Below are 20,563 nucleotides of genomic sequence, written 5' to 3'. Positions count from 1 at the left end.
CAGGTGGCAACCTTGGGCCAGGCTGATAGGGTTGAGAGGCCTCCTCCGTCAGTCTTTCAGAAAAGAACAGCTCTCCTTTGCACCTCAGGTCCCTGTCTGTGAATCACAGTGTCATCTTCCCCTTCTCTGACATTTTCAATCTGTCCATCAACAAGCAGGGCAACTTTGGAATGATAATACTTATCTGCGTACACAAAATCCTTTTAAATATGGTGTGGGCATCAGGGGTGCTGGTCTTTTGGTGGATGTCTGGTGAGTGGAAAGTTGTTCCAGGAACAAGATGTGGTTAGAAGGGTCTTGAATTAGATATGAAGACCGTCATCAAGACAGGCTAGGGTAGTAAATGAGGTGAGATTAACAAGTTAAAACCAGAAAATTTGCTCGGCATCATGCTGAAAAGCATTCCAAAAAACTCAACACAATTCGCACTTTATCAAAAAATTGTAAATTTCAGCCCAATTTAGTTTGTGTCAACAACTTCATGTCTTTGCAAAGTTGACATTCTGACCATACAAATATTGTGCCAAGTCATGTACTAACTGTGTCAATGAAAACTGATAGGAAATACAGTGGGAGTTACAGAAGACTACAGCTTGCATACATTGCAAACTGATAGAATCTGTACTGGTTGTTTTCTAAAAGGGACCTGTAAGGAGACACCTGCTTATAAGATTGAACTAACTCCAACAATCACCTCACAAACTGACTCAGGTTAGAATTGCCAATTCTATTCTGGTTCACTTCTAACGATTACATTACAAAACTTCCAGCCTTGAACTGCCCTCCCTCATACTCCTGCCATTGGTCCATCCACTGAGAGCACACCTTGCCCTCAACCAATTGAAAATAGAATGAACACTTTGTATCCAATTGGATGATTCTTGACTGTCAATCAAACAGGCCTTCTCATCTGCAAAATTTTTGTAGCTAATAAATTGTATGTTGAAAGTGAGTGCGAAAAATATTTTTTATGGCCCAATGATTTTTCTTCCTGAGTGGTGCTTACAACACGTAGTCTAATCTTCAAGCGCTTGGGGGGTGAATAACCTTTCTTTTGATGCTTTCTGTTACTTCACTCATTTCGACCTTTGTTTACATCTCTGATACTATACAGCCTGATGGATAAACAAGACCCAGTCAGGGAAATATCGCTCCGCTCAGCAGCAAGACCCATGGGATGTCAATCACAGTGTCTGATTAACTTCTAACTCCCCAACCCCTCCCCACCCAACTCAGTTCTACTGGTTAGGCAAAGTCATGTGATGTTTACCGCTCTTGGAAGATGAATGCCGAAATGCAAATTTACCCCAGGGACACCCAGCAGTTTGCCATGCTAATGATATTCTAAACTGCAACAAGTAGATTATGCTGATCTTGATTTGATAGATCACTTTCACTCTGACTTTACTTTAGCTTCAGATTCATCAAAATACAGTGCATTCTTTTGATTAAAAACAGGTCTGGGAACAGCCACAATTCATCTAAATGATACTTTGGGTTTGTACATATTATTTAGGTTTGCAAATCTGGTTTGGTATTTTGCTGGAGGTTTCATCACATGACCTCAACACCACACATTTCCACTATTGGCTGCCTGACACGCCATCCTTGAGGTACCCACTTTCCCATAGCCAATCAAAAGCCAAAGAAAGTTTTCCAAAATTGGTTGATTATTAACTGTCAAATCAAATATATTTTTTCATGTCTAATTTTTTTTTAACAGACAAAAATTACTCTGGTTTTTAAAATTTGTTCACAGGATATAGATGGCTAGGCCAGCATTTATTGACCAAAGGGTCAATACATTGTTGTAGGTTTGGAGTCACATGCAGGTCAGACCAGGTCAGGATGGCAGTTTCCTCCCCTAAATGATATTAGTGAACCAGATGGGTGTTTATGACAATTGGCAGTAGTTATACAATCACCATTAGGCCTGCTGTGTATCCCAGACTTTTTTTTACTGAATTCAAATTTGACCATCAGCTCTGGTGGGATTTCAACCACAAATACTGGTTTGGGTCTCAAGATTATGAGTATACTAACATTACCACAACACTGTTTCCTTGTGAGCTGACAATGGTGTTTTCAAGACCAGTCTTTAATTCCTGATTATTCCAGGGAAATTTGACCACATACCAAGAATATTTTCATGATATAATTTTATTCATTCTCAGGATATGGGCATCAATGGCAAAATAAGTACATATTGTCCATTTGTTTAGAAGCTGGCACTTCCTTGAACTTCAACAAGTAGTGGTTTTGTACAACTGAGCACCTTGTTGAACCTGTTCAGGAAGCATATAAAAGTCAGTCTGGAGGTGTGGGATTCAGCTCACATATAGGTCAGGTGAGTTAAAGATGGCACATTTCTTTCCCTAAGGAACAATAGTGAATCACATGTACTTTTATCATAACCTGACACTTTTACAGATACTATGTTGGTATTTCCTACTTTTGTAACCTGAATTTTTATTCAGAAATTGCAAAGGTGAGCCATGGTCACAAACCACGTGTCAAGTGGAAAATCATTATACCAACCAGAAGTTTGGCTTCAAATTCTACTGCAAGATTTGAAACCCAGTATCAATCAGATGAATACTTGATGCTTAGAGATTGCTATATATCTCAAGTAACAAATTTCAAATAAAATATTCTTTAAAAACGGTTCTAGAATTTCAGGTAGACATAGAAAACCACATGACATTATTTGAAAAGTATGTCTTGGTCAAAATTCTTCCCTCAACCTCAAGCCATAGTCACTTATCCATTTTATATGGGACTTTGGTGTATGCAACATATTAATGTTTTCCTACATAGGAATGTAAGATTTTGGTCATATTCTAAGCATTTTCAGATGCTTTTGAGAGATTTAATACAAAACTAAGTTAAAATGAGCTCTATTTGAAAAGTTCAATGCCAAGAAATTGGATAGTTTTCTACCTTTTAGAACAAAGCAATTCTTTCTTTCAAAAAAATTATTAATTATTCGTAAAGGTTTATTAGACAAAAATTCCAATTTAACATGACAAAAAGTGCAATAAGATCAGTTACTTACAATTCAGTTAAAAACTAAGGACAAAAGGGTAACTAGGGAGAGAATAGGGCCCCTCAAAGATCAGCAAGGAGCCACAGGAGATGGGGGAGATACTAAATGAGTATTTTGCATCCATGTAACTATGGAAAAGGACATGGAAGGTATAGAATGCAGGGAAATACATGGTGACATCTTGATAAATGTCCAGATTACAGAGGAGAAAGTGCTGGATGTCTTGAAACGGTTAAAGGTGGATAAATCCCCAGGACCTGATCAGGTGAACCCGAGAACTCTGCGGGAGGCGAGAGAAGTGATTGCTGGGCCTCTTGCTGAGATATTTGTATCATCGATAGTCACAGGTGAGGTGCTGGAAGACTGGAGTTTGGCTAACGTGGTGCCACTGTTTAAGAAAGGTGGTAAGGAAAAGCCAGCGAACTATAGACCGGTGAGTCTTATGTTGGTGGTGGGCAAGTTGTTGGAGGGAATCCTGAGGGACAGGATGTACATGTATTTGGGAAGACAAGGACTGATTCGGGATAGTCAGCATGGCTTTGTGCATGGGAAATCATGTCTCACAAACTTGATTGAGTTTTTTAAAGAAGTAACAAAGAGGATTCATGAGGGCAGAGCAGTGGACATATCTATATAGACTTTCACTAAGGCGTTCGGCAGGGTTCCCCATGGGAGACTGGTTAGCAAGGTTAGAATACAGGGAGAATTAGCCATTTGGATACAGAACTGGCTCAAAGGTAGAAGACAGAGGGTGATGGTGGAGGGTTGTTTTTCAGACTGGAGGTCTGTGACCAGTGGAGTGCCACAAGGATCAGTGCTGGGTCCACAGCTTTTTGTCATTTATATAAATGATTTGGATGCGAGAATAAGAGGTATAGTTAGTAAATTTGCAGATGACACCAAAATTGGAGGTGTAATGGAAAGTGAAGAGGGTTATCTCAGAGTACAACGGGATCTTGCTCAGATGGGCCAATGGGCTGTGGAGTGGCAGATGGAGTTTAATTTAGATAAATGTGAGATGCTGCATTTTGGGAAAGCAAACCTTAGCATGTCTTATACACTTAATGGTAAGATCCTAAGGAGTGTTGCTGAACAAAGAGACCTTGGAGTGCAGGTTCATAGCTCCTTGAAAGTAGAATCGCAGGTACATAGGATAGTGAAAAGGCGTTTGGTATGCTTTTCTTTAATGGTCAGAGTATTGCGTAAAAGAGTTGGGAGATCATATTGCAGCTGTACAGGACATTGATTAGGCCACTTTTGGAATATTGTGTGCAGTTCTGGTCTCCTTCATATCAAAATGATGTTGTGAAACTTGACAGGGCTCAGAAAACATTTACAAGGAGGTTGCCAGGGTTGGAGGATTTGAGCTATAGGGAGAGGGTGAACAGGCCGGGGCTGTTTTCCCTGGAGTGTCAGAGGCTGAGGGGTCACCTTGTAGAGTTTGTAAAATCATGAGGGGCATGGATAGTGTGAATAGACAAGGTCTTTTCCCCAAGATGGAAAATTATAGGCCAATCAGCTTAACCTCGGTTGTTGGTAAAATTCTAGAATCCATCATTAAGGATGAGGTTTCTAAATTCTTGGAAGAGCAGAGTCTGATTAGAACAAGTCAACATGGATTTAGTAAAGGGAGGTCATGCCTGACAAACTTGTTGGAATTTTTTGAAGAGGTAACAAGTAGGTTAGACCAGTGGATGTGGTCTATCTGGACTTTCAAAAGGCCTTTGATAAGGTGCCACATGGGAGGCTGCTGAGCAAGGTGAGGGCCCATGGTGTTCGAGGTGAGCTGCTGGGATGGATTGAGGATTGGCTATCTAACAGAAGGCAGAGAGTTGGGATAAAAGGTTCTTTTTCAGAATGGCAGCTGGTGACGAGCGGTGTCCCGCAGGGTTCGGTGCTGGGGCCACAGCTGTTCGCATTATATATTAATGATTTGGATGAGGGAACCGGGGGCATTCTAGCGAAGTTTGCCGATGATACGAAGTTAGGTGGACAGGCAGGTAGTACTGAGGAAGTGGGGAGGCTACAGAAGGATCTAGACAGGTTGGGAGAGTGGTCCAGGAAATGGCTGATGGAATTTAACGTGAGCAAGTGCGAGGTCTTGCACTTTGACAAAAAGAATAAAAGCATGGACTACTTTCTAAATGGTGAGAAACTTAATAAAGCCAAAGCACAAAGGGATCTGGGAGTGCTAGTCGAGGATTCTCTAAAGGTAAACATGCAGGTTGAGTCTGTGATTAAGAAAGCGAATGCAATGTTGTCTCTTATCTCAAGAGGGTTGGAATATAAAAGCAGAGATGTACTACTAAGACTTTATAAAGCTCTGGTTAGGCCCCATTTGGAGTACTGTGTCCAGTTTTGGTCCCCACACCTCAGGAAGGACATACTGGCACTGGAACGTGTCCAGCGGAGATTCACACGGATGATCCCTGGAATGACAGGTCTAGCATATGAGGAACGGCTGAGGATACTGGGATTGTATTCGTTGGAGTTTAGAAGATTAAGGGGAGATCTAATAGAGACGTACAAAATAATACATGGCTTTGAAAAGGTGGATGCTAGAAAATTGTTTCTGTTAGGCGAGGAGACTAGGACCCGTGGACACAGCCTTAGAATTAGAGGGGGTCATTTCAGAACGGAAATGCGGAGACATTTCTTCAGCCAGAGAGTGGTGGGCCTGTGGAATTCATTGCCATGGAGTGCAGTGGAAGCCGGGACGCTAAATATCTTCAAGGCCGAGATTGATAGGTTCTTGTTGTCTAGAGGAATTAAGGGCTACGGGGAGAACGCTGGCAAGTGGAGCTGAAATGCGCATCAGCCATGATTGAATGGCGGAGTGGACTCGATGGGCCGAATGGCCTTACTTCCACTCCTATGTCTTATGGTCTTATGGGTTGGGGGAGTCCAGAACTAGAGGTCATGGGTTGAAGGTGAGAGGAAAAAGATATAAAAGAGACCTCAGGGGTAACCTTTCATGCAGAGGGTGGTGCATGTGTGGAATGAGCTGCCCGAGGAAGTGGTGGAGGCTGGTACAATTGCAACATTTAAAAGGCATTTCGATGGGTATATGAACAGGAAGGGTTTGGAGGGATATGGGCCGGGTTCTGGCAGGTGGGTCTATATTGGGTTGTGATATCTGGTCAGCGTTGATGATTTGGACCGAAGGGTCTGTTTCCGTGCTGCACATCTCTATGACTATGACTCTGTGCCTCACGATCTTTGGCATTGCAGGTTATGTTTACATTGTACACTTATATTTAACATCAAGCATTCTGTGGTGGATAGAGCTCAGTTGCTTTCTAGTCCGTGGTATAGTATGGTGGAAGAGTGTTCGGAAATAATTAGAAAGGGTCAGGAAAGAGATGGGTTGGACATGACTGAGGGCCCTGTCAACTGCAATGCTGGGGAATTCTTTGTTGAGGAAGAAAGTGAAACTGGCATCATCGGAACAGATGTAATGGAGACGGAGAAACTGGGAGAATGGAATGGAGACTTCACAGGAAACAGGGTGTGAGAATGTACTGTCAAGGTAACTGTGGAAGTTAGTCAGTTTGTAGTGGATATTGGTGACCAACCTTCCCCAAGAAATGGAAACAGAGGTGTCAAGGAAGGGAAGGGAGGAGTCACAAATGGATCAAGTGAAGGCGAGAACAGTGTGGAAATTGGAAGCAGAATTGATAAACTTTTCCAATTTCAGACAGAAAGAGGAAGTGGCACCAACAATGTCATCATGTACCAGAGAAGGAATTGTGGGTGGGGGCCAGAGGAAGATTTGAGCAAGGAAGTTCCGCACCCTGCAAAGAGACAGGCATAACTGGGGCCCATTCAGGTAGCCATGGCCACATCTTTGACCTGATAAAAATGTGAGGAATGAAAGGGGGAGTTATTCAAAGTGAGGATGAGCTCAGCCAGGATAGTTCAGTCCTATTTTTCAGGAAGAAGTGGAGAACCCTGAGACCATCCGAATGGAGGATGAATGTGTAAAGGGTTTGCACATCCATGTTGAAGAGGAGGCAGCTGGAGCCCGTAAACCCCAATTCTGTAAAGCAACAGAGGAAATGCAGATGTAACTGGAAAGGAACTGGACAAGGGGAGAAAAAAAATCAAATTGAGATCAGGAAGAGTTGGGTTCTGTGTGGTAGGAGCAGGCAGAAACAATGGGTCTCCCTGGGTAGTCCTGTTTATGGATTTTGGGAAGGAGGTAGAAGTGGGCTGTACACTGTTGGGGACATGGAGCTTGGAGACAGTGGGATGGAAGTCACCAAATGATATGACCCTAGTGACAATAACCTCGTGTTGCAGGATGGAGTCATGGTCCAGGGGCAATAGGATGAGGTGGCGCTCAGCCTCTGCAACATAGAAGTCAGTATGCCAGATCACAGCACCACCCTTATCAGCAGGCTTGATTACAAAGTCAGTTTCAGAGCATGGAGGACAGTCAGTTCAGAGACAGGTTCAAATGGGTAGAGGAGACAGAGAAATTAAGGTGACCAAGGAGTGACACGGTGGCTTAGTGGTTAGCACTGCTGCCTCACAGCGCCAGGGACCCATGTTTGTTTCCAACCTTGGGCGAATGTCTGTGTGGATTTCGTACATTCTCCCCATGTCTGCATGGGTTTCATCTGGGTGCTCCGGTTTCCTCCCATAGTCCAAAGTGCAGATTAAGCGGATTGCTCAGAGTAAAATGCATGGTTACAGGGATAGGGTGAGGGCTGGGTCTGGGTGGGATGTCTATGGGGCAAATGGCCTCTTTCTGTGCTGTAGGGTTTCAATGAATGTCATGCCAAATGTTCTCGCTGAACAGGTTGAGCACAAGTAAACTGCTTAACTTCCAAGTCAAGAGTGTGATGCTGGAAAAGCACAGCAGGTCAGGCAGCATCGTCGATTTTCTTGTTTCACAGATGCTGCCTGACCTGCTGTGCTTTTCCAGCACCATACTCTCGACTCTGATCTGCAGCATCTGCAGTCCTCACTTTCTCCTGGCTTAAATTCTAAACCTGCTTTCAAATCCCTCTATGGTCTTGCCCCTCACTCTTATTGTAACCTTCCACCCTTTGAAGTAAGTTCACTTTTCCAATTCTGGTCTGCTGTGTGTCCATAATTTTAATTTCTCCACCACAGCCATCAAGTGTTTCGTCTCCAAGCTCTGAAACACCATCATTCACTCCCTCCCTCTCTCTCCTTTTTTAACACACTCCTTAAAACTGACCTCTTTGGCAGAATTTTTAATCATATGTTTGCCTTATATTTCTTCTTGTGACTTGGTGTCAGCATTCAGGCAAAAGCCGAGGTGCTATATAAGTGCAAAATAATGTTGCTCGGGTGGAAATGTTTGCTAATTGTCCTCCTTAATGTAAGTCTCATTTTCTTTTCCCCACAGTGGAAGGTTTCCAGAAATTGCGACAGCAGGAACTGATGTTGACCTCAGTCTAAGTCAGACTCTAGTTGTTGTGACACTGTTTGCCTCCTGTTGCTAACAGAACACCTGTTATTTTGTGTTGTCTCGATGTTTGTGTTAACGCTATTTAAAACATTTGTAGACCTTGGTTCGAAAAAGAGGTTGGCGAACAGCAGATTGAAACGAGACGCCAAATGTGCCATAGCACTGCCTTACCATGTAGCAGACTCAGACATTAAGAGGGACAATTATATTTTTCTGTATCAGTCCCATGAAACTCTATCAGTTGATTTTGGGACTTTTTTTTAACAGCAGTCCCACAGCTACTAAATGGGGCAGGACATGCTGAATTTATCTCACTCACATTCTGCCCCTAACAGCTCCTAGAAAATGCTGACTTGTACTAAGGAAGTGAAAATGCAGTCTTTGACAAAAACAACTTGCATTCATCTTGTGCCCTTTACACTGTAAAAACATCACAGGGTATTTGTGGTTTTTGAGAAGATTTGTAGCTCAGGTTGTGGTTCAGGTTGTAACTTTGCTCTCTGAACTGGTAGGTTTGTTCTCAGACATTTTGTCACCATGCTAGGTAACATCATCGGTGAGCCTCTGTTGAAGCGCTGGTGTTCTATCCTGCTTTCAATTTTGTGTATTGGTCTGTTTAGGTGGGTGATATCATTTCTGGTTATCTTTCTCAGAGGTTGGTAAATGGGGTCCAAATTGATGTGTTTATTGATGGAGTTCCAGTTTGAATACCAGGCCTCTAGGAATTCCTGTGTGTGTCTCAGTTTAGCCTGTCCTAGGATGGATGCATTGTCCCAATCAAAGTGGTATCCTTCTTCGTGTGTATGTATAAGGATACTAATGACAGCTGGCCATGTCTTTGGGTGGCTAGTTGGTGGTTGTGTATCCTGGTGGCTAGTTTTCTGCCTGTCTGATGTAGTGTTTGTTGCAGTCCTTGCAGGGCATTTTGTATATGACATTCGATTCGCTGGTTGGTACAGGGTCTTTTAGGTTCGTCAGTAGCTGTTTCAGTGTGTTGGTAGGTTTGTGGGCTGCCATGATGTCAAAAGGTCAGAGTAGTCTGGTATCAGGACGTGGTTCACAGGATGAGGTCTATATTTGGACATTTGGCGACAATTGTAGGGTGTGTCACTCTGCACACTCCCAAACATACCAGCACACATAGCATAGTAAGCCTTCTCTCTGCTGCTACATTAACATGGAGCAGCTTAGAAAGGGAAAACTATTGAGATGTTCACGGAGAGAAACTGTATATTGGAATTGAGGGAACGAAGCACAGAATGTGGCATGTGGATATTTCTCTGTTGCCCAATCCTAAGTGCCCTGCTTGCCAATTTCAGAGGGTATGTAAAAATCACCAACTTTCTGTGGACCTAGAGTTACATCTTGGCCAGACATCCCTTCCTGAAAGAAGGATTGGTAAACCAAATGGGTCTTTATAACAATTGGTGGTCGCATTATGGTCACCATGACTAAATCTAGCCTTTAATTCCAGATTTTTTTAGTTACATTCCACTAGTTGTTGTGGGGGGATTTGAATACATACCTTCAGAGCATTAACCAATCATCTCTGGATCATTAGGCCATTGGCATTACCATTACCCTATCATCTCTCCTGAAAGGGAATGCCAGAATTTGAAGGATGCAAAGAGTTAAGGGCTGAAGGAGGTTACAATGGTAGGAAAAAGCAAGGCTAAAAAGAGATATAAAAACAATATTTGGGGATTTTAAGTTTACAGTGTTGCTGGACTAGGAGCTAGAGTAACTCACTGAACCTATAATAGGTCTTTGATTCCTTTCTCAAACAGCTATTGTAATGTGTACATATTGAATGCAATTATTCCCATCCAGCCATTAGATACCATACTGTGATCTTAATGATAGTCTGAATGTTATTGCATGAAAATGTAACCACACAGGTCAATTGTTCATACTAGCTTGGTTCAGTGGATTACATTCTCAGCTCTTGGATGTAGCATTGTGGGTTTGAGCTCAGGATTGAACACATGACAAAACCTCATAAAAACTGAAAGAACTGCAGATGCTGTAAATTGGAAACAAAAAGAGAAAATACTGGAAAAGCTCAGCAGGTCTGTCAGCATCTGTGAAGAGAAATCAGAGTTAATGTTTCAGGTCCAGTGACCGTTCTGAGCAAGGGTCACCAGACCTGAAACATTAACTCTGATTTTTCTTCACAGATGCTGCCAGACCTGCTGAGCTTTTCCAGCAACTTCTATTTTTGTTTGTGAGAGAGAAGAACAGTTGGCTAGACAAAGGAGTGGATAACATTCTGGCTAGACAATTGAATAGGGACTGTACTGTTTGTGGCTAACAATAGGCTAACAAAACCTGATATTTCAGTGCTGCACTGATGGAGTGCTACATTGCCAGAGGTGTTGTCTTTCAAACTGGATTTCTGTTTAAGTGGCGAGGAGAATTTTTGACTGTATTCAACTAGACAGAGTAGTTCCCCTGGGGTGCTGACTTCCTGTCATATGAAAAACAGACTCATCTTATTCTTGTCAGTGGGACCTTGAAATGGAAAAATGGTCAGTTCATTGGTCTACAGAACAACTGTCCTTGCACTTTAATGCATTTCATTGTGTTTCAGTTCCTGCAAAACATTTCTGACAGAAACATTATATGAATCTTTTCTCTCATACATGTTTCACTTGTTATGAAATGTTACCGATGTGAAATGAAGAAGTACCCTTTGTAACAGCAAAAAAAGTACAGTGCTTTTTATGACCTCAGGACATCTGAAAGCACCTTATAACCAATGAACTACTTTTAAAATGTGGTCACTGCTGTAAAACACAGCCACTGGTCAGTTCTGAAGAAGACTCATAGGACTTGAAACATTATCTCTGTGTTTCTCTCTATAGACTTGCTGAATTTCTTCAGCACTTTCTGTTTTTATTAAACACAGCAGCCAACCCCTTCTCAGCAAAGTCCCACAAACAGCAATGCAATAACAGCTAGATCATCTGATATACATTAAAACTGAAAGAACTGCAGATGCTGTAAATCAGAAACAAAAACAGAAGCTCAGCAAGTCTGGCAGCATCTGTGCAGAGAAATCAGAGTTAATGTTTTGGGTCCGGCGACCCTTCCTCAGAAGTTTGCAGGAATGGTTACTGGACCCAAAGCGTTAACTCTGATTTCTCTTCACAGATGCTGCCAAACTTGCTGAGCTTTTCCAGCAACTTCTACTTTTGAATCTGATTTAAATGTTAGTGGGGGAATAAATATTGACCAGGCTGTTGAGGAGACTGTACTGTGCTTCTTCAAAATAGTGCCAAGCGACTTCCTTCATATCTACTTTAGCGAGCAAGGAGGTTCTCAGTTTATCATCTCAACCAAAAGACAGCAATTCTGACATTGCAGCATCCTCAGTACAGAGCTCACGTGTGAGCCTAGATTATGTGATCCAATCTCTGAATTAGGAATTGACCCCACAACCTTTGACTGAGAGTGACATCTACTGAACCCGAGCTAATATCTTGTAGTTTTTATTTTAATTAAGTGCCCTAGTTATTGTGCAGCCAAGCTGATTTGGTTGAAGTTACAAGTAAAATAATTTAATTAATTCTATAACACATTCAGTGGTTGGCAATGAATGTACAGCTGTCCAATTTTCTAAGTAATGGGGTAATTAAATGGGACAACCGTTACCCAGGTAGCCCTTACTGAACATGAGGTCTAGGATAATTTACCCAACATCATGGTGTGTGACAGGAGGCACAACATTTTCCACTGCTGAAGCCCTGGTTGCCAGCAGTGCCAAACTTGACTTAGGAATAGGAAGATATTGATAAGGCTAGTCAATCCCTGACAAAGGATGAGACAATTTCAGACACTGTCCAGTGACTCTGGGTTGAAGTAGCCCCTGGTGCCTGTCAGGCAAGTGTAGGACTGGGTCTAGTTTTAATGTGTTCTCCTATCAGATACCTTGTTTGTGCTCACACTGATGAAGTCAGGGTGAGTTACCAGAGAGAGGCGAGGACCTCATGGAACATGAACTTCGGAGTCAATGTGTGCATGGAAGGGGTGAGGGGAAAAATATCCTAAGTGCAAGTCTGAAACATATCCAATGAGCAGCTGGAGAGCTATGTTAAACATGTGGCAATCAATTTATTTTATTTTGATGGTCCTTAGCTATGGTTGTCCAGCTGCTCACTCAGGCAATTTTTAAAGAGGCAGCATACTCAGGAGAAACATAAATGGGAATAATGCAATCTTGTCTGGTCACTCATATGGGGGGGGCAGAAAGCTTACTGGAGCTTAGAGGCTTTTTTAAACCATGTCTCGAAGAGCCATCTGCTCCAGTAATACAGTATTCTGCCTTGGCTACATGCCAATTTAGGTGGATTTTGAACTCTCAAATAAACAGGCAGCTCCACTTACAGGGATGAGACTCAACTAGCTCTTGGATGCCCTCATAAGTTTCTAAAGTCAGTTTGACAAAACCACTGTCACTGTAACAGCTGTTACACTTCTTTTATTGAGAAAATAATGGGTGGGATTGTCCCAGCTCCTGGATGAAGGAGTGGTAGAGCAAAGTGTGCAGAGGACTGTGCAACGGACATAGATAGTTTAAATGAGTGGGCAAAGGTCTGGAAGATGGAGTACAATGTTAATAAATGTGAAGTAATCCATTTCTATAGGAATAATGGTAGAAAAGAACTATTACTTGAACGGTAAGTAATTGCAGCACGCTGTTGTGCGGAGGCACCTGGAGTCCTTGTGCATGAATCACAGAAGGTTGGTCTGCAGCTGCAACAGGTAATTAAGAAGACAAATGGAATTTTGTCCTTCATTGCTAAAGGGGTTGAGTTTAAAAGCAGGGATGTTGTTTGCAGCTGTATAGAGTGCTGGTGAGGCCACACCTGGAGTATTACTGGCACGAGAGGGGGTGCAGAGGAGATTCACTAGGTTGATTCCGGAGTTGAGGGTGTTGTCTTATGAGTAGAGACTGAGTAGACTGGGATTATATTCATTGGAATTTAGAAGAATGAGGGGGATTCATATAGAAACACATAAAATTATGAAGGGTGAAACTAAGATACTAGTATCCACTGGCGGGTGAAACTAGGACAAAAGGGCATAACCTCAAAATTAGGGGGAGCAGCTTTAGGATTGAATTGAAATGGAACCTCTTCATACAGAGGGTTGTGAATCTATGGAATTCCTTGCCCTGTGAAATGGTTGAGGCTTTCTCAATAAACGTTTTTAAAGCTAAGATAGATCATTTTTTGAACTGTCAAGAAATTAAGGGTTATGGTGAGAGGGTGGGTAAGTGGAGCTGAAGCCACAAAAAGATCAGCTGTGATCTTATTGATTGGCGGAGCAGGCTTGAAGTTCTTATGTTCTTATGTTATGATGTGGGCCCTATTTGGGAATATAGGGCGAGTTCAACAGAAATGAGATTCCCGACAGTACGGTGACAAAAAGTCCAATTCTTCGACAGGTTTTGAGTCACAAAGCCAGAATCTCAGTCATGAGGGGCAAAGGACTAATTTGCATCCAATGGAATGCATTAGTGTGCCATTATAACTAATTCCACCTCGCTGAAACACAGTTTCCAATTCTCCCAGCCACCAAATAGTAACGCGACATCAATATGTAAGTCAGAGTAGTTCCAGATCATTGTTTCCACCTCTAGGCCTCCAATGTAGCAGTCCCCTACATCTCATGGCACATTTCATAGCCAAGAAGCAGTCCACATGCCATCCATGGACATTGGTTTCGGACACCTCCCAACTTCACCACATCTCCAATCCAGTTACAATACAGTTCTGCATGTTAATGCTGCACTCTGGAATGTTGCTGCCAGGACTTCTTTATGCACAGGGATGGGCACCCAGCTCATGGATTTGAACAGGTTGATCCTTGCGGTTTCTCACCTGCTTTCTGAGCACTCACTGACTTTGTACCTACTTGGATCCTCACAGCATTTCTGCCTTTTTGTGTGTTTTACCCTCTCAGCCAGAGCTTGAAGGCTTACTTCTGTCTAGTGCAGACAAAAAAAACCAAGCAGCTTGTCATGATTGTCAGCAGTTATCAGTCAAGGAGAAGGACATCTTGTTGTATGGCACTGTGCTACATCAATCTCACTAAGTCTCAGCAGCTTATGCAGCAAACACACTGCAAATACATGAACCAAACGGCCTTGTCTCAAAGTCTAAGGGGTATAGTGCTCAGTCAGGCCAAAGGAAACAGCCTTCAGTCAGCAGGTGTCATCACAGTAAGTCAAAGGCAATGTGTAATATCACTTCAGGGATTTGAATCCCCACTTGGCTGCTTAGAGCAGACAGTGTTGGGGAGTTCATACCAGTACAGTCTAGGGACTGGGACATGGTCAGTCCTGCAGATCCCCTGCAACTAGTCGGGGCATTAGGGGTGATTCAGTTGTGGAGCTGCAACAAAGCAATCAAATCATTTGATCAAAATACTAGTGTTGTTTATGGGAACTTGTGTGTATATCTTCTGCAACGTTTCCTACATTACAACAATGAAACGTATTAATTTTAAAAAGTTGTAAAATATTTGTGGGAAGTCATGAAAGGTTCTATAGAAATGCAAGACTTTCCGATTCAGAAGAGGGAGAATTAAATGCTGGCTTTTCGAGAGTATCAGTGGGGTACAGTTCCACAATCAGAGCTGATCCCACTCCACTAGTCAGTCCACAAGGCAGACAGTCAGTATCAACAAGTCATACACAGAGCTGACACAATTAGCCTTCATGAAATGTCAGCCTAATATTCTTGGGCTTTACAGTTCAGTGGGTGACTTTCAGTTATTTTTCTTTAATTGTCTTAGCATTAGTTTCAATATTCAGATTATATCTGTTATGAACTAAAAGCTGTCGTTTTTATTGCTCTGCTCCACTAAACCTGTGTAACCAAGGTCTAAAATTAATCCAAATCATGGCTATGTCAGCCATGGCTCAGAGGGCAGTACAATTGTGTTCAGTTCAGAAGTATGTGAGTTCAAATTCCAACTTAGACACTTGAGCATAAAATCCAGACTCTCACTTCTTGTACAGTACCATTAGAGTGCTGCATTAACAGAGGTGTGGTTGCTCATAATACAACATTTCATTATTTATTTTCCCACAGTTCCTAAATATCCACAGGGTTTTCTGGTTTTAAGAATGTCCTTAGTTCCACAAGATAGAGGAAGACCCACTTACTTTGTGTTAAAGCTCTGCCAGCCGCCTCGCTTGATGTAAAAGATCCCATTGCATTATTGTTGCAGGAATTTAGGATTTGGCTGAGGGATAAATTTGCCAATTCTCTACAGAAGGTCCATCCATTGCTCTGGAGGTGATAAACTGTAACATTTATCCCAGGATGCTGAAGTAAAGGGAGCAGCAGATGATCAAAGGAGCTAAATAGTCTACAAGTGATTTAATCATCCAAGAACATTAAGTAGATGTTGTAACACAGATGGTGGAGCTATCAACTCTAATGTCATGACTGACGCAGATAGTTCAAATGTTTGTTACACTTGTCATTGAACTAAAATGCTCTGAGCTGAGAGGAATTGGCTTACCAGTTATCAAGGTTGAAAGGACAAATCAGAGTTTTTAAAAATAATTCCCAAACACTTTCTCCCACTCTCCGTATAATCGTGCGATGGAGACCTAACTGCACCACATTGTTTCCATTTCTTTTTCTTTGTTAACTTAGAATAATGCTTTGGCGCAACTGTTTGTCAAAACCATCAATCACTTTCTGAAGCACTAAGTTTGCAATTTAGACATTGCATGTGTAGCGGGGAGATTGCCTATCTGTTCCTTTTAGAACATAGAACATAGAAGAATACAGCGCAGTACAGGCCCTTCAGCCCTCGATGTTGCGCCGATCAAGCCCACCTAACCTACACTAACCCACTATCCTCCATATACCTATCCAATGCCCGCTTAAATACCCATAAAGAGGGAGAGTCCACCATTGCTACTGGCAGGGCATTCCATGAACTTACGACTCGCTGAGTGAAGAACCTACCCCTAACATCAGTCCTATATCTACCCCCCCTTAATTTAAAGCTATGGCTCCTTGTAATAGCTGACTCCATACGTGGAAAAAGGTTCTCACTGTCAACCCTATCTAACCCCCTAATCATCTTGTACACCTCTATCAAGTCACCCCTAAACCTTCTTTTCTCCAATGAAAACAACCCCAAGTGCCTCAGCCTTTCCTCATAGGATCTTCCTACCATACCAGGCAACATCCTGGTAAACTTCCTCTGCACCCGTTCCAGTGCCTCCACATCCTTCCTATAGTATGGCGACCAAAACTGCACACAATATTCCAGATGCGGCCGCACCAGAGTCTTATACAACTGCAGCATGACCTCAGGACTCCGGAACTCAATTCCTCTACCAATAAAAGCCAGTACGCCATATGCCTTCTTCACTGCACTATTTACCTGGGTGGCAACTTTCAGAGATCTGTGTACATGGACACCAAGATCCCTCTGCTCTTCCACACTACCAAGTATCCGACCATTAGCCCAGTACCCCATCTTTTTGTTACTCTTACCAAAGTGAATCACATCACACTTAGCTACATTGAACTCCATTTGCCACCTTTCTGCCCAGCTCTGCAGCTTCTCTATATCCCGCTGTAACCTGCCACATCCTTCCTCACTGTCTACAACTCCTCCGACTTTCGTATCATCCGCAAACTTGCTCACCCAACCTTCTAACCCTTCCTCCAGGTCATTTATAAAAATGACAAACAGCAATGGTCCCAAAACAGATCCTTGCGGAACACCGCTAGTGACGGCACTCCAAGATGAACCTTTGCCATCAACTACTACCCTCTGTCTTCTTCCAGCCAGCCAATTCCTAATCCATACCTCCAACTCACCCTCAATGCCATATCTCTGTATTTTCTGCAGTAGCCTACCATGGGGGACCTTATCAAACGCCTTACTAAAATCCATATATACCACATCTACCGCTTTCCCCTCATCTACCTCCTTAGTCACCTTCTCAAAGAATTCAATAAGGTTTGTGAGGCACGACCTGCCCTTCACAAAACCATGCTGACTATCCTTGATCACATTATTCTTATCCAGATGTGCATAAATCCTATCCCTTACAATTCTCTCTAAGACTTTGCCCACAACAGAAGTGAGACTCACTGGCCTATAGTTACTAGGATTATCCCTACTCCCCTTCTTGAACAAGGGAACCACGTTTGCTAGCCTCCAGTCCTCTGGCACTACTCCTGTAGACAAAGAGGACACAAAAATCAAGGCCAATGGCTCTGCAATCTCCTCCCTTGCTTCCCAGAGAATCCTAGGATAAATGCCATCAGGCCCAGGGGACTTATCTATTTTCACCCTTGCCAGAATTTCCAACACCTCTTCTCTACATATCTCAAAGCCATCCATTCTACTTATTCGTGCCTCAGTATTCATATCGACAACAATGTCCTGTTCCTGAGTGAATACTGACGAAAAGTATTCATTCAGTGCCTCCCCAATCTCTTCAGCCTCCACACGCAACTTCCCATTACTATCCTTGATTGGACCTATTCCTACCCTAGTCATTCTTTTATTCCTAACATACCTATAGAAAGTCTTTGGGTTTTCCCTAATCCTACCAACTAAGGGCCTTTCATGTCCCCTCCTTGCTGCTCTTAGCTCTCTCTTCAGGTCCTTCCGGGCTACCTTATAACTCTCAATCGCCCCTATTGAACCTTCACGCCTCATCTTTACAAAGGCCGCCCTCTTCCATTTAACAAGGGATTCCAATTCCTTATTAAACCACGGCTCCCTCACACGACCCTTTCCTCCCTGCCTGATAGGTACGTACTTATCAAGGACACTCAATAGTTGCTCCTTGAACAAGTTCCACATATCAATTACGCTCTTACCTTGGAATCTACTTTTCCAATCCACACATCCTAAGTCATGCCTCACCGCATCATAATTTCCCTGCCCCCAGCTATAACTCTTGCCCTGTAGTACACACTTATCCCTCTCCATCACGAGAGTAAAAATCACCGAATTGTGGTCACTGTCCCCAAAGTGCTCACCTACCTCTAGTTCTAATACCTGGCCTGGTTCGTTACCCAGAACCAAATCCAGTATGGCCTCACCTCTTGTTGGCTTATCTACATATTGTGTCAGGAAACTCTCCTGCACACATTGGACAAACACTGACCCATCTAACGAACTTGAGCTATAGCTTTCCCAATCAATATCAGGAAAGTTAAAGTCCCCCATAACAACCATCCTATTACTGTCACTCTTCTCCTCAATCATCTTCGCAATCCTTTCTTCAACGATTCTAGGACTATTAGGAGGCCAGTAAAAGACTCCTAACAGGGTGACCTCACCTCTCCTATTCCTAACCTCAACCCAAACTACCTCAGATGGCAAATCTTCATCCATCTTCCTTTCCACCGCTGTAATACTACCTTTGACAAGCAAAGCCACACCCCCCCCTCTTTTACCCCCACCTCTGACCCTACTAAAACATTTAAACCCTGGAACCTGCAACAGCCAATCCTGTCCCTGATCTAGCCATGTCTCCATAATAGCCACAACATCGAAGTCCCAGGTACCAACCCACGCTGCAAGTTCACCTACCTTATTTCGTATACTTCTGGCACTAAAGTATACACACTTCAAGCCACTCTTCTGTTTACAGGCACCCTCCTTTAAGATTGATGCCATATTCCTAACCTCCCTACACTCCAGATCCTGCACCCTAAAGCTACAGTCTGGGTTCCCATGCCCCTGCAGAGTTAGTTTAACCCCCCCCCCCCCCCCAAGAGCACTAGCAAACCTCCCCCCAAGGATACTGGTGCCCCTCAGGTTCAGGTGCAGACCATCCTGTTTATAGAGGTCCCACCTTCCCCAGAAAGAACCCCAGTTATCCAAGTACCGAAATCCCTCCCTCCTGCACCATCCCTGTAGCCACGCATTTAACTGTTCTCTCTCCCTATTCCTCGACTCTCTATCACGTGGCACGGATAACAAACCAGAGACAACAACTCTGTTCGTTCTAACTCTGAGCTTCCAACCTAGCTCCCTAAAAGCCTGTCTAACATCCTCAGCACTCCTCCTACCTATGTCATTGGTGCCAATATGGACCACGACTTCAGGCTGCTCCCCCCCCCCCTTAAGGACCCGGAAAACACGATCAGAGACATCACGTACCCTTGCACCTGGGAGGCAACATACCAAACGTGAGTCTCTCTCGTTCCCACAAAACCGCCTATCTGTGCCCCGAACTATCGAGTCCCCAATTATTATTGCTCTGCTCTTCTCCACCCTTCCCTTCTGAGTAGCGGGGACAGGCTCCGTGCCAGAGGCCTGAGCCCCGTCACTTACCCCTGGTAAGTCGTCCCCCCCACAAGTATCCCAAACGGTATACTTGTTCTTGAGGGGAACGGCCGCAGGGGGTCCCTGCACTGGATGCTTCCTCCCAGTCCCCCTCACTGTCACCCATCTATCTGCCATCTTTGGAGTTACTACTTCCCTATAGCTCCGATCTATGACCCCCTCTGCCTCCCGAATGATCCGAAGTTCATCCAACTCCAGCTCCAGTTCCCTAACACGGTCTTGGAGGAGCTGGAGATGGGTGCACTTCCTGCAAGTGTAATCAGCAGGGACGTCCATGGCATCCCTCACCTCATACATTTTAGAATATGTTTAAGTCCAAGCCAGGTTGTGAAATCTGTTCTCATCGTTCTAATGATTAGATTTGTGATAACAAGCAAGGACCAGTTCCTATTCAATCCCAATTATAATATCTCAAGTGAAATTTGTAATTAAGCCCAGAATTGTAGTCAGCAGATATGCAAGGTGAAGTACAATTGCATGATTTTTATAGGCATGTGAATGGCTTGATTTTAAACCAACATCAATTGTGCCCTTAGCCACTAAGAGACTTTCAATTTACATATGATACTTAGTTAAAATCACACAGGTTATAGTCCAACAGGTTTATTTGGAAGCACTAGCTTTCAAAGCGCTGCTTCTTCCTCAGGTGGCTGTGGAGAATAAGATCATAAGACACAGAATTTACGTACAGTGTCATGGAGATGTGATGATACATTAAACAATTT

The sequence above is a fragment of the Chiloscyllium punctatum genome, chromosome 27 (genome assembly GCF_047496795.1).
Source record: "Chiloscyllium punctatum isolate Juve2018m chromosome 27, sChiPun1.3, whole genome shotgun sequence".
NCBI lineage: Eukaryota > Metazoa > Chordata > Chondrichthyes > Orectolobiformes > Hemiscylliidae > Chiloscyllium > Chiloscyllium punctatum.
This window is presented reverse-complemented; position numbering follows the sequence as displayed.